General features: G+C 45.5%; 1 protein-coding gene across 2 annotated transcripts in view; it reads left to right on the top strand.

The window, feature by feature from the left end:
* Nucleotides 1-360: 360 nt before the first annotated feature.
* The window catches only part of nrip1b (nuclear receptor interacting protein 1b), a 38,644-nt gene continuing 22,338 nt past the window's right edge, over nt 361-16,666 (top strand). The window contains exons 1-2 of one of the 2 annotated variants that reach the window (XM_037119576.1): nt 361-740; nt 16,385-16,451. The gene's annotated coding sequence lies outside the window, so the exon portion shown is untranslated. The remainder of the gene's footprint in view (nt 741-16,384; nt 16,452-16,666) is intronic. The other variant, XM_037119575.1, reaches the window with a different exon arrangement.

The following is a 16,666-nucleotide window of genomic DNA, read 5'->3' on the forward strand; positions in this document are numbered from 1 at the left end:
ACTGATTTGTACCAAGTGCCGTCGCTACAGTCTGAGACACTGCTGCAACTACTACCGCTGATGCCTTTCTTCACTGCTGCCACCTCAGATAGTACTGTCCCTGTTAATGGCTTCTGCTGGTGGTGTCTCAACCGCTCTGTGCGATAATAGCACAAACAATTAGAGCTTTGATAACTGCTAAATACATTTATTTATATTTTTTGTTGTTGTTGTTGTTGTACTTATGTAGTGTTGCACTATTATTATTATCATCATTATTATTATTATGAGCAGTGTGTGAGTGCGCGCGCGTGCAGCAGCAGCAGCAGCAGAGTGGAGCCTTGTTCCTTTAAGGGTGGTGTCAGCGGCGGGCAGAGCGGAGTAGGAGGAGTGTGGCTGTCTCCGCTCACTTCTCCACAGCGAGGGGACTCTGAGAATAAACAATTCCCTCAGACTGCACGCCACGCACCTCGAGCCCCGCTTTTTTTTTCCCCCAGTCGCAGCACGAAAAAAAAAAAGAAAAAAAGACGAGGCATCTTTTTTTTTTGGACTAAAACATTTTGTGTGTGTTTTTCTTTTTTGGTTTTGTTTTTTTGTTTTTTTTTGTTTTGTTTTTTAAAGAAAGCCTGCCTCGCCGTTCCCCACGTCCGCTGCCCACAGAGTGTCAAGACAGACGCGACCGTTTTCATTGGATTTGCCTCCTCCTGTCGAGCGGCAGCGATGCGCCTCTCCGGCTGACTGTGGCGGGGTGGACAACGCAGGTAGGTGCTACAGATGAACGCACTGTCATACGTGGGGGAATTATTATTATCATTATTAGCGCCCAGAGGAGGGGGGAAATACACGGGTGGAGGCGGTGTCGAGGTCTACGGCGGGGTTATTTCGTGTGTGTTATATATATAATATATATATATATATATATATTTTTTTTTTCGAGGGTGCAGGGAAAAAGGCTGCCTGTGTGTCGAGCAGAGGCGCGTATGGGTATAGCGCTGAAAAACGCTGCATAAAGAAGTGAATGGAGCGGGTGCTAAATGCTCCTGTTTTAGCCCGCTGAGTCGCTCAGTTGTAACACAGCCGGGCTAACACACGAGCAGTCAATTCGGCCTTCAATAGAGGGGGTTTTATTTATACATAAAATGTATTTATTGTGAAACGAAAGCCACTTCCAGTACATTTATCCTACCACGGAGCGACGGCGCTAAACCCGACGAAACCGTCCTGCTACATCTTGGAAGTGTGTTTTAGCTAGTAGCCGTGTAAAACCTCCTGAAGGGATGCTGTCACGCTATGGGGCTGAATTGATAACAGCACATACACACACAGCTGTAATGTAACGTCAGTACACTTAATGTAGTTCATCACATCGGGTCAAAACAGTAGGCAGCCACCTATCTGCGAGTCGTTTTTAGCACCACCAACGGGAAACACCTCACAGCTGCACCGTTCTGTACATTGTAGTGAGGGAAAGGAGGGGGTTTTTGAATGAAACCTCAAGGCCTTGAAGAGGAGCTGACTGTGACCATATGTGGACTTTGAATCCGACGTGTTTTTTTGTTTTTTTTTTTAAAAAAACACAGCTTCCTGGATGCAGTGAGAAATCTGCTTAGTCTCCACACACACTCACACTCACACTGTGATCTTCTTAGATTCGGGGTTGGAATCTCTTCTCAATTGTGCACTACTGACTGATGGAGCGTGGAATTTGCCTGGCATGTATCTGTAATATGTCAGCGGTGTTGTATCTGTGTGTGTGTGTGTGTGTGTGTGTGTGTGTGTGTGTGTGTGTGTGTGTGCGCGCGTTTTACATTGCAGTGCCCCTCAGGGTGAGTCAGTGACAACGGCAGTAGCCCTCAGGCATGGACAGTAAATACAGCAGCAGGTGAAAGTGGCTGAAATGTTGCAAATCATTACCTCTGTCTGTTGATCTATATTACAGTCAGCATGACGAGGTAACATTTGGCCTGTCATCGCATGATAAGCGGTCACTGTCTGGAGTCATGACTTAGTTAATGATCCCCATTAATGCCCATTTTGTCGTGCTTTGTTACAACACATCCTGAACTGTGCTCCCGTCTGTGGCCGCTCGCCGGTCCATTCAGGTTTTTATTTATTTATTTTTTTTTTTTGGAAGGGCACTTTCTGCAGACGAAAGTGCGGTTGGTCCGTTGCAGCCTGTCACATCACTGTGTCATCATGTCAGATATGTTTTGATAGAGTTCAAAGACTTGGATGTTTTTCAGAGAGGCTCTCTGAATGGCCTTTGCGTAGGTGTTCCCTTTCCTGAAATGTATTATTGCTTCACTGGACTTTGGATCAGCGTGGAGGCAGAAGGTCAGGGGCTGAAGTTTGCCGCGAGTTACAGGAAGGAGGGCAGAGTACGTCTCCAGTTCAGGTTCTAAAAGGGCAATTTGCAAAGCTCCCCAGCAGTGACCTGTTGGGATGTCGTAATATGAGGAGGATTAAACAAAAACAGCGCGTTCGGTTAATGTGCTACCTTTCACAGCAGCACCATAACTCAGGCTAACAATCTAAAGTGATGTGGAGAAAAGTCAAACTTCTTTAAAGCCTTCTAAATACTGTCTGTGTCTGGGGGTCTGCCTTTTAGCCTTTCCTTTGTTGAGCATTTAAGCTGCTTAATTATTTGACCCGAACTTACACAAGATGTTCAAGGTAGTTCAGCTTGTCCTCTTTTGCCATAGATAACTAAAACCTGCACATTTATAGCTCATCTTTAAAGTTGCAAAAGTACTTGTGTTTGAGCGGTCTGGCCCCGCGTGTTGTGGCTCTGAGGATCCTCCTGTATGTACTGGATGTAGCTCAATTCGACTGGGATGTGTGCTGTTGTCCAGGGAGCTGCTGTTGAGTGATGTGCAGCAGCCTGCAACAGAACCAGAGGACATTCAAATGGCCGAATGCAAATGATGTCGAGGCTGCTGAACGATCACAAGACTGGACTCTGGACTACTGCACTCTACTCTCCTAGCCATTGGCTGCCTTTCAGGACAGCGAATCTTATCTGCCATCAAAACACCACTGCTGCTGTATGAGAGTGGCGTGTTTTGACGCGAGTGTGTGATCGTGTTCACGTAGGTGTGTTCTGCATCCCTCTCTGCCCTTAACATGGGTGTAATACCAGGATCACACCATTTGTTGCTACTTAGTGACGTCCATTCTCCTGTAAATAATTTGATGTGATAGTGTATTTTTATCCCGGGTGATGCCACAGATACAGGAGTACCTGCCTTGGCACTTATCTCTACTAACAGCCTCTCTAACTGCTACCACTGTGCCGACTCAAGCCCCACTGTTTGTAAATCTGTCAGTCACAATAGCGCGAGGCACGGGGCAGACGAAATCGAGGGCGGCATCCCGCTTTTTGATTGCCGAGATAGTCGGCGAAAAAAACAAACTAATGTGCAATCTACCAGAACAAGTGTCATGCATTTACTGCAGAGTTTTTGATTTATTATAGACCTGGGAGCTGCCCAGCACTTGTATTGTTGGCCACCGAACATTGTTCAAGGGCACTTTGACAGTAGATGTTGAGGAGTAGAAGTGCATTTCTCATCTACTTACGGGCCTGTACTGTCGGCCCGCTGAGGATCCAAACCGGAGACCTTTTGGCCACAAGCTCATTTCTCTAATTGTTTGGGCTCTATAATATTTGTGTGGAGCATGCATTAAGCCAAATCATTTTATTGTTCTCTTTATTGTTTGTTTATTCAGTAGACACTCTCCGCTAATGACGGTCGTCGCTACTACTGCTGTTATTGGGCCGAGATTTACATCGGAACAATTATGCTGTAAATTTAATATTCGGTCCAAGACATTTATCTCAAATTTACGAGACCAAAACACGACGTTGTGTTTGAAATGATCCCTTTCCAGTATTTCACTATTGAGAGGATGTTAGCGCTCCTTAGCATCTTGACTCTCTTCTGCGCCTCCTCCTCCTCCTCCTCCTCCTCCACACCTCTTATCTCTCACTGGATTTCACACAAGTATTCTACAGACTGCAGCAACATACTCGCAAGTCTTGATACCACAACAAGGCCAGATTGCATAAAATTGGACTGGAAAAATGTCCTGTAATGGATATGAAGAAGACGAAGCTAAAATGTCAAGGCTTGACTGATGAAAGTGTAAACATACACAGATGGATTTAGCAACTGAAGCCAACATAACTGAATAAAAAATGAATTATATAATATGAAACTACCAGCGGAGCTCTGCTATTCTAAGCTCGTCTTACATCTATATTGGCCTGATACTGGGGGAATTTACATTATCGGCAGTACATGTCCTGCAAAGGTCCAGAAAAGGGTATTTAACATAGAAAATCTTATGAGAGCTGTGTAATATTGAATCACGCATTTTTGCCCACATTCTACCTTCAGGTGTGTATAAACTACAAGTTAGGAACTTGTTTTTAAAACACAAAACTGTGAAATTAGACGTGACCTTATCGGTACTGACCAAGACAACTGGGTAATTATCATTTATCAGCAGTGGCTGAAAAGAAAATCCATGTCATGCACCCCTACTTCAATCAAAAAGGCATGCAGTAATCGCCTGTTTACTCTTTATATGGCATTTTAGTGTATTATTCTGCCACTAGAGCACCCAAAGAATGAGGCCGCATCAGAAAACAAGGCGCGAAACTCCTGAAGTCAATTTTTCTGCCTGAAATAAGATCATTGTGTGGGCAGTTTTTGGAGTATTCCCACTGTGTGCTGCTAAGAAGATGGGGTTTAGTGAGGGCTCTCAGTCATAACAGCACTATCTCATTCTGAGACAATCACTCCGGCTCCTGTTGGTGCTTCTGTCATGAACAGAAGGCAACCAAAGTCAATGGGACTCATTTTGATGACAAGGCAGGAACCGCTAAATGCGTCTTTACAGCCATCGCTCCTGGATGCGGAGCTGGAATGACGAAATGCGAGGGGGAAAGATGGACGCCTCTGCTGCAACCTCTGAGGGCTATACTAGCCAGAGCTCATCTGTTGAATGACTCCCCCCCCACCACCACCTCCTCCTCCTCCTCCCCTTCTCTCTTCACCCTCACCTCCAACTCTCTACCCCTCTGCTTTCGCACTTCACCTTGGCCTTGGCGCAATGACAGGCCCCTCAATTATCTCCACCGATTGATCGCTGCTGATTGCAATTGCCGTGAATTATTTAGACTTTGCTGAAATTGCTCACCGAAGGGGAGGGAGACCAAAAAGAGAAGGATATTGTCGACCAAATAAATTACACATTACCCACATGAAGCCTCGGCCCATTATGAAAACAACAGCTGCGGAAGCCGAACTGTGCCGATCAATGAAGCAGAGCAGGGAAACGGCATCAAGCTACCTTGTGCTGTGGCAACGGTGCGACCAGCTCAGCACCAAATCTCCACCGCCCCTCTCCTCTGGTACATTAAGTAAAGACTGAGGAGATGTAGCGTGGAGCAGCAGACCTCCTGGGTGATGTGAGAGGAGCTGACTCTTTCCCTGGCCGGGCTGGTGTGGTCACAGCAGAGGAGCGGAGTGGAACTGACTCCCTCCCTTCGCTCCTCTCCCTCCCTCTCTGCCTCTCGTGCTCCTGTAGCAGAGCTGCTGCCCCCGGGCTGTAGAGGTGCAGTAGGAAGGTTTCTCTACCATTGTGGCAAGCGTGCTGCCAGGATGCTGCAGTCAGACGAAGGGGGAAGGTCTCTGCTTTGCCACAAGCGGGCCAATGTCACAGGCGTGACTGAGTGGGCGGACTGCAAGGGGAATGAGGACAGACGCTCATAGATGGCAGGAATACCCAAGCTGTGCGTGTGCATGTGATGGAGAGCGTCTGTCTCGTTGTTTTCACAAAGGCTAAAGATGCTAGAGACTTGTCTGCCTTTTTTTTGTTTGTTTTGTAGCTCTTGTTTAGCTGCAGCAGTTAAGCGATGTACGTAATGTAGTCTGTGATAATACAGCCGTTGACCCCAAGGATCATGGCACACATGGATTCATGTGAGCCTGCATCATGCATCGCTCAAACAAAACAGCTTCCGACAGGCGTCAGACAAGGCTGCTGCACCTTGTGTCCTGAATGCTATTTTTGTTGCCTCCAAATGTATTATCCCATACATGTGCCTGGCATGGTCTAAGAAGCCTAAGGGTTGAAGGCTAGGATGGGTCACCAAGTCCAAAGGCTGAGGTCGGCTGTTATTCAACTGTCCTTATTTTAACCAGGTTATGTGGCAGGCGTGCAGGGGAGAAGCCGGGGCTAAGTGAAAATGCCACTCATTCCTGAAGAGTCCCTGGCCTCGTCAAGGTTAGTGGCTTGTCTTTGTAAGTTGAGGGATTGATGCATGAGCCTGTCTGGCGCTGAATTCAAAGTCCAAAGCTGTCACAGGCAGCAGCTCTCCTTCCACTCCCCCCCTCCCTCCCTCTCCCCCTCCCTCCCCTCTTTGCAGGCTATCACTGGGCCCCGTCCTTCCCAACTTCTTAGCAGCCTGTCCTTTTGGGAACCTTGAGCAGCCCAGGCAAGGACACAGCGTCTGGTGCAGTAAGCCTGTGCAGAGGGGGAGGCTTTACGTAACGTTCTGCTTTAAACATGGGTGTATGACTTCCCTGACACGGAGCAGTGCGGTGCAGAGCTGCACAGCTCACAGCACATGTCCCCTCGGCCCCCCTGGACAAGGAGGGGGCAGAGAGATCCCTGCAACTTAATTATATCTTTCTCTTTTAAAAGCTTTCGTTTGAAATTAAATTTTCCCAGGCAATTAACTAAAGAGGAGTTTTCAGAATTTATGAATGAATGATGGATATATTGCACAGGACGACAGGGGAGGGAGGGAGGCAGGGAGGGAGGCAGAGGGCGATGCATATGCAGTATATGCTGCGAGGTTGTGTCTCTGAGATTTATTTCCAATGTGAAACGGGTGAAGTTCGGGGAAATTCAGGCATCATTAAACTTTGTACCTTAGAGCTGCTCTTTTATGCCACGGCTGCTGCAACACGTCTGAGTTCATAGTGCACCATTCTACTGTCAATATTTGGGTTATTTTCAGTACAACCATGTGAACACTCGCATACTTCCACATTGCTCCGCTTTTCAGGATGGAGGTGGGGTTTTCCCACTCTCTCTCATTCATTCAGCCCCACATCTTACAGGAGCTGGATGTAACTTGCTGAATGACGTTACATGCTGCACACCCCAAATCCTCTTTTGGCTTGAACTGTAATTGTGTAACTTTTTGGCTTCTAGTGATGAGCTGAATTGTTGCTGGGCAACAAGGGACCTGTGCGGGTGGCCGTGGAGAGTCTGAGCTATGCGAGTTCAGATAGATCTGCAGCACATTATCCGGATTCCCAAAAGAGGAATGTCACTGAATCCCTCTTGAAATACCTTATTTTTTTTGCATATTATTCCAGGCTTGATGATTTGTCATTCGGCTTTAATTATATTCCATTAGAGTCTGCCTTCTGAGATGCATAAAGACTGGCCTTGTAATGGCTCTGACATTACAGGCTCCCTTCACTCCGTTTGAAATTTGTCAATGAATACCTAAATGACTCATTGCACTTTCAATAAACATCTTTTTAGCAGACGGCGGTTAAATAAGTGGCACATCTCTAAATTAAAAAAATGAATGCACTCCCACGCCACAAAGCAAGGAGCGAGGACATTTGGCATGACCCCCGTCCTCCCTCTCTCACTCAGAACGGTCTCTAGAATTTCTGAAACATGCTGTCCTTTTGTGAAGCTCCAGCCCACTTTCAAATCCATTAGTGAGGTGGCGTTATTCAGCGGCTCCTCCACCGGCGCTGGGTAAACAGACCAAGAGGCTGTGGTTCAGACTTACAGCTCTCCCATAACTGTGTTAGGAGGCGCACAGTAGCAGAGAGGCCATTTGAGAGGAGATGGAGAGCACTGGGCTGATGACTTGAGGCAGCCGTATGACCTATTACTTTGGGAAAATGGACTGGTGACCAGAAGATTGCTGGCTCATACTCTGCTCACCCTCTGCCCTTGAGCAAAGGCAATTAACCTGGATTCCTCCAGTAAATATCCAGCTCTAGAAATGGAAAGAGATGTGCAAGAGTGATAATCGTGTAAGTGACTTTGAATGAAAGTGTCCACTAAGCAGGAAGATTAATACAGCTAATAGAATCATTGCTTGTGTTTTCAAGTTATCAAGGGCCCAGGACTGCCGAACATGTAGAGGAGTACGTAGTCACCCCTCCTCCCTCCCCTCTGTCTTTGTGCACTTTTCCACACGTGCTCATTCACAGACTTCTCTCTTTTCCTGTAGCTTTAAGGCTAAAGCGTGACCTTGACCTGATTGCTCAGGGGCTTTTTAAGTAACTCTCCAGAAGGAGATCCAATCATATGACACCCTTCACCCAGCCTCACCCCCCCCCATCCTCTCTCCTGACCTTGTATGTCTAAGAGGATGAGGGGGTGGAGACACCATGCAGCTGCAGGGGCTGACATTCAGTTGGGTAATCGCCCCCAAGGTCAGTCAGGGTCAAGGTCGTGTCAGAAAGAGCGCCGTGGCTCCGGCGATCCCCGCCGCTGTCTGGATTTGGGAATCGCCGGCCACAAGTTTCCGCCTGGTTTGACTGTGGTGACGAAGTGAGCAGGTTTAGTCATCCTCTCAATTCTTAATCACTGATACCAGCATATGTCAGGGAAAGGTTGTTTCATGTCCAGAGTGATTCATGTCCAGAGTGAGCTGGCTGCTTGGATTTGTGTTATTGCAGTTGCCTTCACTCACTCCCTACAGCTGCCCCGCTGTTCAAACCACGCTGGCTCACTGTCTCGCTTCAGAGCACGCTACTGTCTCTGCTTCAGAGTATTTTTATGCCAGTACGTTAACATTTCTGCCCCGTGGATATGTTTACCATATGGCTGGGTAAATCAGGATCCCGGCCCACTTTGTTATAACATGCAATCGTACACCCAGGCCAAATGTCAGTGTTTCTACATGTGATCGAATCATTTTTCACTTCTTGGATTCTGAATATTGCGCTATGCTTTCTCTTTGTAAACCATTGTTGTAGAACTGGAGAATCAGAGGGAGGCACTGTTTCCACAAGATCGTTTTCGATTGGTTGCGACAATTACATTTTTATGACTATTATGAAAGTAATATGTTTCCCTATAGCATGTTTAGTGAGAGAAAATGAGATGGTGTTTTTATCTATTCCTTCAACTCCATTGTAAGAGAAACTATACATTCTGGTCTGCTGCCGTTGTGTTCTTTGCAAAGCTTCAATTTTAACTTTATTTATGAAATGATGACAAGTTGGTTATTATTATATTGTTTATACTATTATTTTGTTCCATAACTTTATTTGTTGTCCTGAATCTGCACATTTTAAACCACAACTGAATTTTAAATGTAACATCCAAATCAGGTGTGGACCTGACTACTAATGACTATTTCAGATTATTATTTTCACAATTAACTGATTGTTTGTGTCAGCCATACTTTGTCAGAATTTTTTCAAAAAAGCTGAAATGTTTGACATTTGAACAATATTGTGAATACACTGGATAAACAAACTAACTTAAAACTTATTATTTTTTATATTTGCAGGACCCGTATTTCAGACTGTGTTCTGGGGAACTTATTTCACTAAGAGGACTTGTTTATTCAGTTATGGAAATATATAAAATACATTATTCAGAGCTTGTATTATCACCTTATTAATTTGGTATTTACTTTCTGAGTTCGAATTTCTTTTTCAAAAGTCCATAGTGCACCTTTAGTAGATTATCACATTGCTGTGGTTGGCAACAGATTTTCTTTTCGTTCGTTAATCGATGCAGCTCTAATCCAAATGATACACAATGTAATGTGCTATTAAAAACGCATATTGGCATGGACTGAACTAGAATTCAGTAAACCAAAGTTGGTTGATGTTTTGTGAGGCAATGACACTATATGACAAAGCAAAGACTAAACTCCAGACTTGTTGCCACAGAAATGTCCTCTTTCCTCCACTCTCTGTGGAGCCAAGTGTCATTAATTCTCAAATGCTGAGCTGCCTATTTCATCGCAGTGTTATTAGAAAACAAGCACAGACATGCCAGCTATAATAAAAACAGTTCTGGACGGAGTATGGCGTTATACAAGAATGTTGTCATTGTCAGGATGGACAGAGAGGCGCTGGCAGGAGATCCTGATGAGGATGTGTCCTGTATCTATTATATATAAAGAACTGTTTGAATGAGTGTTCTGTTTGATTTTTTTCTCTCGTCTTGAAAAATATTGCCATTCTAAATTGGTGCGTGTTTATCAGGCGTTTCATTATTATCTCGGATGGCCCCAGTGGGAATCAGACTCCAGGTCCTTGTATTGTTAGCGCAGTGCTCTCCCCTGTGGTCCCAACACTTCATAAGCTCCCTTGATTGTGTGCAGAGGCCTGTCTTATTAGACACAACTAAAATGAAGGTGATCCCCTGCTAGGATTTGACATTTAAAATCAGACTTAAATTGCTGCCCGCGTGGATACACCTTTAGCTCACACACACACACACACACACACACACACACACACACACAAAGGAGCCGACAGGAACCTGTAGCATGTACTTGTTGGATGTTGACTTTTTCAGCTGCTCTTGTATAACTGTGTCGTGTCCAAAGAGAGCAGCACGACAACCTGCTAACTCATATGTCACTTTAAGTTAAGCCTTGTTTAGATTATAAAAGGTAATGGAAGCTACGGTAAAGCTTGTATAACGTGTGAGATCTCTCTCTTTTTTTTTTTTTGCATGCACACACACCTAGGGTGAGCACAGGAACGGCGTGCTTGTGTAACTGTGTTTACACGTCTGGGGCTGGTGCTGGCACAGGAGCCAGACGAATGTGGTTTATCCAGGGCCTCTTTCTCTCTAAGCCACCTTCCCTTCCATTCAGCGTTGACCTTGGTGCTTATGAGGAGGCAGGGCTTGACCTACATCCACCCCCTTAACTGGAACTAGAACCTCCACCAGCCCCCGCCGAATAAAGAGACCTGACACCCTATCCTGCTTGCTCCCACAGCCATTTTCTCTCTGTGTCTCTGGACCTATCCGCTGCACTTTACACATGAAAGTAAGAAACAGCAGAGCTCCATGGTTTTTGCAGCGTGTCTGGCAGCAGAGAAAAGTGGAGCAGCGGGCTCCATGACTCGTCTCTGAGGCACCAACATGTCTGTGTGCACTGGGTCACCATTAGCACGCAGGGGCTTAGCACCGGGCTGGTGAGAGTTTAGCGGCAGGTCAACCCTCCTCTGGTTTTTAAAGTGGTGTGTCAAACTGTGGCTGATGCAAATGAGTACACACGCAAACACATGTAGTCGCGAGCATCTGGTGGGACTAATGTTCGTGTGCGAGCAAACTGTGTGACACTGGGGTGCTAACATAAGGCACGCTAATATTCTGAGAGCTATTTGACAGTCTATTTGTAAAAGGTTTGGGTAACCAAATTTTTGGGATTTGCGTACATGAGTCCTGCTGTGGTTTCAGAAGGGCTCAGATGTGTAAAATCATTGTAACACGTGGTGACGAGTACAACGCTACTGCTATCTGAGCTCACCTTATTTCACTTTTAATCAAAAATATTACTTAAAGGTCATCCCCACGAATTTTACACAATGAAATGTGTTTTCGGGTCTTGAGGTCTTGAGGAATACTGCTGCATTTGTGAAAAGGTTGATGGCCCTGAGTGGATAAGGTGCATTGTGGGTAATGTGGGTGATGGGTTGCAGAGTGTGTGGAATAAAAAAGGTGATACCTCTGGTTCAACTGTATCGATTTAGATCATTGGTTTTTTAACAGTCCATAATGAGTTCAACAGTGTTATGGGATTAGGATGCTAGACCTGTTGACTGTATTTCAAAACAGGTTGCCTACATTACCCAGAATGCAGTCTAGCCACTGAGTGACATCACTGGGGGCAATTTATCGGATTACAGATTCCATGCTGCATCAGAGCCAAAGTATTGCTTTTTAAAATACATTTATACGGCATTTGGATGAGAAAAAAAACCCTAAAAAATCTGAAAAATACTGAATTTCGAATCTAATAATCAGCTGGGTCAATTATCAGTTAAAGTATCTTACACGGTACACATGTTGATATACATATAATTTACTTTCATTTGTATTTTTGATACCTGATTATATTTACAGTCATACAATTACATTGGATATCTGTACTTGGAGACTACATTAGATACTTGAAGACTATGTCTCAAGTGCAATTACTATGGCTGACATTCACTTTAACTGAAGTTATATATTAAAACGATGCCTTTACTTTAACTCACGATTGACTATTGGGGACTTTTTACAACATTGAATGCAATCAATATAATTGCTCTCTTTTAAATTCAGAGCTTACTCTGCAGCGGTGCCAAAGACTAAAAGTATAAAAGAAAAGGTAGCACGCTGCTGCTGAAGTAGTATTGTTCAGTTCAGTAAGTCTCTTTAAAGGTAAAAGGTTTTTCAAAGGTAATAATTAAATGTCACTCTTACCATTACAAATATAGCTCTTGAGCGGAAGCTAAACAAAGGTTGCTAAGCGACACCGAGGCGGTGAGTGATGAGTGATGATTTTTGGCTGCCGCATTAATATTTAAATTAGCAGTCAAAGGTGTGCGTTGATTAGGTATTTCACAATGGCTTTTCGAACAGGAATCCAGACAGTGATACAGATGGCAGAGCAAACTATCTGTTTTTATAAATGAGTGAAAGTCTCAGCTGTTGTCGGAGGAACGTGCCTGTCGAGGAGAGAGCCATGCTTAATGTATGGAGGGATTACAAAAGCAATGCATGAGTGAGCGCGGCTTAATGAGGGAAGGGGTTTGCATGAGAGCACCGTGCGTGATCTGAGATATATCATGAGCTGTCCTATCCCCACACCGAGGCATTTGAGGGGGCCAGTGTCATGCTACCAGGCATTAGGGCAGCTCAGCTCAGCTCAGCTAGCCCCGTAATATCTCCCCCAGCCAAGAACGGCTCATAATTTTTCTGGCTGGATGACATGTCATACCTCCATGGGTGTTAAATGACTGCAAAAAGCAGTGTGTATGTCTGCGTTAAAATAAGGCAGAGGATCCCATTTAGCATTCTGAGTAAGACATGAGATAATGACCACCTAGAAGATGAGATGCAGAAATTAAGTGGTGGGGGTGCACTGTGGATGGTGTTTAACCTCAGGAGCAGTTGTATCAAGGCGTGTGAGGGTTTTTTTTTTTTTACCAAACACACAGCAAGCCAATTGACAAGGGCTTCCTCTAATCCCAAGGCCAGAGGAACGCATCGCTAAAATTCAGGGGGCCATCACAGAGAAGCATCTGAGTGGGTAATTTTTTTTACTTCTTTTCTTCCTTTGTCTCCCTCCCTCTCTCCCTTCTACTGTCTCCCTCGATCATGCTCTGCAGAACTCCTTTGCACGATCTCAGGGAGGGGAGAGAGAAAAAAAAAAGAAGAAGAAGAAAAGTGGGTCAGGGCGACCTATTTTTTTTTCCCACAGTTCACGGAGGCAGAGGGTGGCGGTGTTATCGTCAGTTAGACGAGGAGCAGGGCCTGATGGGGAGGCAGGGCCTTGTCGCGAGACGCAGCCACTCAGAACTGGGTCAGCAGCAGAGGCTACGTCTTGTAAACGGCTTGTCATACTGGGGAGAAAAGCTGCAAATGAACCATAGATTATACGCCCCAAGCTGAGCACTGAGGTCTCTCCTCACTCCCCAGCCCCACACTTCAAAAAACACACGCACATATAAGCCTAACAGTAGCGCAGGAGTCTCTGAAGCACTGCCACCTCCTATAAGTTCCTCTCTTTCCCTTCTCAGTCTCCAGTAATAGCGTTTGATTACCGCAGTCAGACCTGACAGGCTCAAAGCCCGAGCCACACACACTTTTAAGTAAAGGATCCTTTCACATTTCTCTCTTTCTCTGACACACCGGTTCCTGTTTGCTAAATATAGCCCGCTTTCTCCCAGATTTGCTCGACTTTATTCAGGTCAGGTTATTTACTGTACCAAGTTCAACTGTGGTTTAGAAATGAGCAATACAGATGCTTATTCAGCTGCAGTGACCCCTTTGCATATCATCTGTGCCAAAGCCAGACATGTGAATACTGAATAGATAATATGCTTACATGATCCCTCGTGAGATATGCTTCGTTTTTTTCCTGACTAAAACAAAAAAGGCTTTTATTTAACTCATTCTGCTTAACTTTTCAAAGGAACCTCAGTATCACTGCTGTGCCAGCTAAACCGAATGACGGTTGATGTTATGTTAGAACAAGAATTAGTGGTAGGTCAGATTTGCTCGTGTGGATTTTTGGCAGGCTGCCCTCAAGCCGCGGGGGAAGACATAATCCACGGCTACCATATATTTTTGATGTATTGATTTCAAATGGAGTCTGAGCCACGACTCGTTGTTTCATACCCTTTGTGTCTCCGACAGACAAAGCGGGATAAACACTGGGTTTGATCTCCTCCACACAAATAATTGCTGTGGCCGTTGTATTGAGCTAAGACCTTAGACTTGAATATCAGGGCTTATTCTTGCATCGGGGTCTGCTTATGGAGCAATGCAATTTTCAGGCAGTAGAGCTCACTCATATTTCACTATGTGGAACAAATCTGCCTGTAATGAATCTCCCAGGACACTGTGGTGTCTCCACAACCCAGCCTGCTTTTTTGGCTCTTCCTGCGGGGGGAGATCTATAGTGGGCCTTTTTAATATTTCAGCACACCCATCTCCCTGATTTGAAAACTAGATTTTCGTGTTTGATGGGAGGGCTTTCACTCCAAATAAACACACCCTTCGTTAGAGTTGGTGTCTTTTTTTTTTTTTTTTTTTTCCCTCTCTCCCTGTATCAGTCCCAACTAATGCTAATCATATTGGTTTCGCTCCGTGTAAAAACAGCCTTATTAGCTAAGGTGTCACACTAACAAACATAACATAATATCCCGAGGTGGGGCTAAACATGGCGGGGGATCGGATTAGCAGCAAGACTCCGGTTAGTACACACACCCGGCTCTCCTCGGTGCCACAGCTCCCGAGCACTGCCACTGCCGGGCAGCAGACCTGTCTAATGTTATTCTTAGCCCCAGAACTTCATGTCTCTGCGCGAAAGCCCCTTAACGCTAATTGAGGAGACTGCTCATGGCTCACGTCGCACAACAACAGCTTCTGAGGGTGTGTGTACGTGTAGCCGTCTGTCTTTCTATGCGTGTGTGTGTGTTTGTGTTTGTTTGTGTGTGTGTGTGAAGGTGAGGCACGCTGAGCTGTAAACCAGTCAGAACCAGTACTTGGCCACTCCAGCCAGTGTTGTGTTGGGTTCTTTTTTTTTTTTACGATAGGGAGCCACAACAGTGCCTTTAGCAGATGGTTTCCAGCAGGCCTGTGTATGACATGTGATAACATTACAGTTTGGAAAGGTCAGGCATGAAGTGAGCCAGTAGGAGGGCTAGACCGGTCTCAGAGTGTCCAAACCTCCAATACACTCCTGTGCTCACACACTGTTCCGGAGTGTACGAGCCGTATGTTCAAAAGAAAAGGCCTTTCATGATTTTTCAAACACCCAGTATTGAACACATTGCTAACAAGGCAATGCAAATATTTACTGTATTACTTGAACCTTGGTGGCCTGAGCTGCAGTCACAGGGAGGGTGCCGCAATATTTACATACTGATAAAAGCCGTCTTTGTTGCTTTTACAGTAGACGACGTTCAGTAACTCCAATGCAAGAATAGTCTGACAGTGCAGAGCCAGACTTTGGACTTTGGACCACAGTGTTCTCTCTTAAAAAAAAATAACAGAGGTCTTCTTCTGGACCCAGCAGGTCATCATCAACCTGTCAAAACACTGGCTCCAAGGCGCCGCCCCCCTCTCTTAGTTGGAAAACCTTGATTGGCTAGTAGGCCCGCGCTCATCCTTGGAACAGAGGCTGGGGTGTTTGTGTTGAAGTTACAGGTCACTGTGTGCCAATGGCTCAGAGCGGAGCGCAGAGGAAAAACAGTCTGGAATTTCCTTGCATGTAAACAACACCTCAGGAGTGGATGGACATCTCATCACACAGGTGTATTCCATAAACCCCCACCACCACCACCCTCCACCACTTTCTTGAAATGGCACAGGGCATGTGCATGAAGGAGGAGGAGAAGGAGGAGGTGGTGGTGGGTTAAAAATAAATCAGCACAGGCTGGTCAGACATTTTGAAATTCTGTTTCTATCTCAGTCTGATAGAGAGGTTAAAGATACAGCATCCTGATAAATCTCTTCCCACCAGGGGGAACAGATAAGGAGTGGCGTAGATTGAATAAAAGAGCTGAGGAGAAAGGGGGAGGATAGGTGGAGGGGGGGGCAGAGCTGAGATGTCTATCAGGCCGCGTGAAGGTTTTTTTTTTTTTTTTTTTTTTTTGTCTTGCAGATCCAGTTCAAGGGCGCCCGCAGGCGAGGCAGCTCTCGCTCTTGCCGTGCCAACGCTGCTGCTCAAGGTCATATGAGCCAGCCCTGTGACATTAAAGAGGAACAGGAAAGGGGAACGGGGAGGGGGCAGAAACCATCAACCACAGACATGCATGCACACACACACAAGCAGACACAGGATTGAGTCGTAAGGGGGAAAGTAGCCTTTAACTCTGTGAATCGCTCCTGTGACTTTCTGCACTGGTGTCTGGGTCTACAGTGGATTTTGTTAGGGCAAGAGCTT

The sequence above is a fragment of the Acanthopagrus latus genome, chromosome 13, assembly GCF_904848185.1.
Source record: "Acanthopagrus latus isolate v.2019 chromosome 13, fAcaLat1.1, whole genome shotgun sequence".
In the NCBI taxonomy this organism is placed as follows: Eukaryota; Metazoa; Chordata; class Actinopteri; order Spariformes; family Sparidae; genus Acanthopagrus; species Acanthopagrus latus.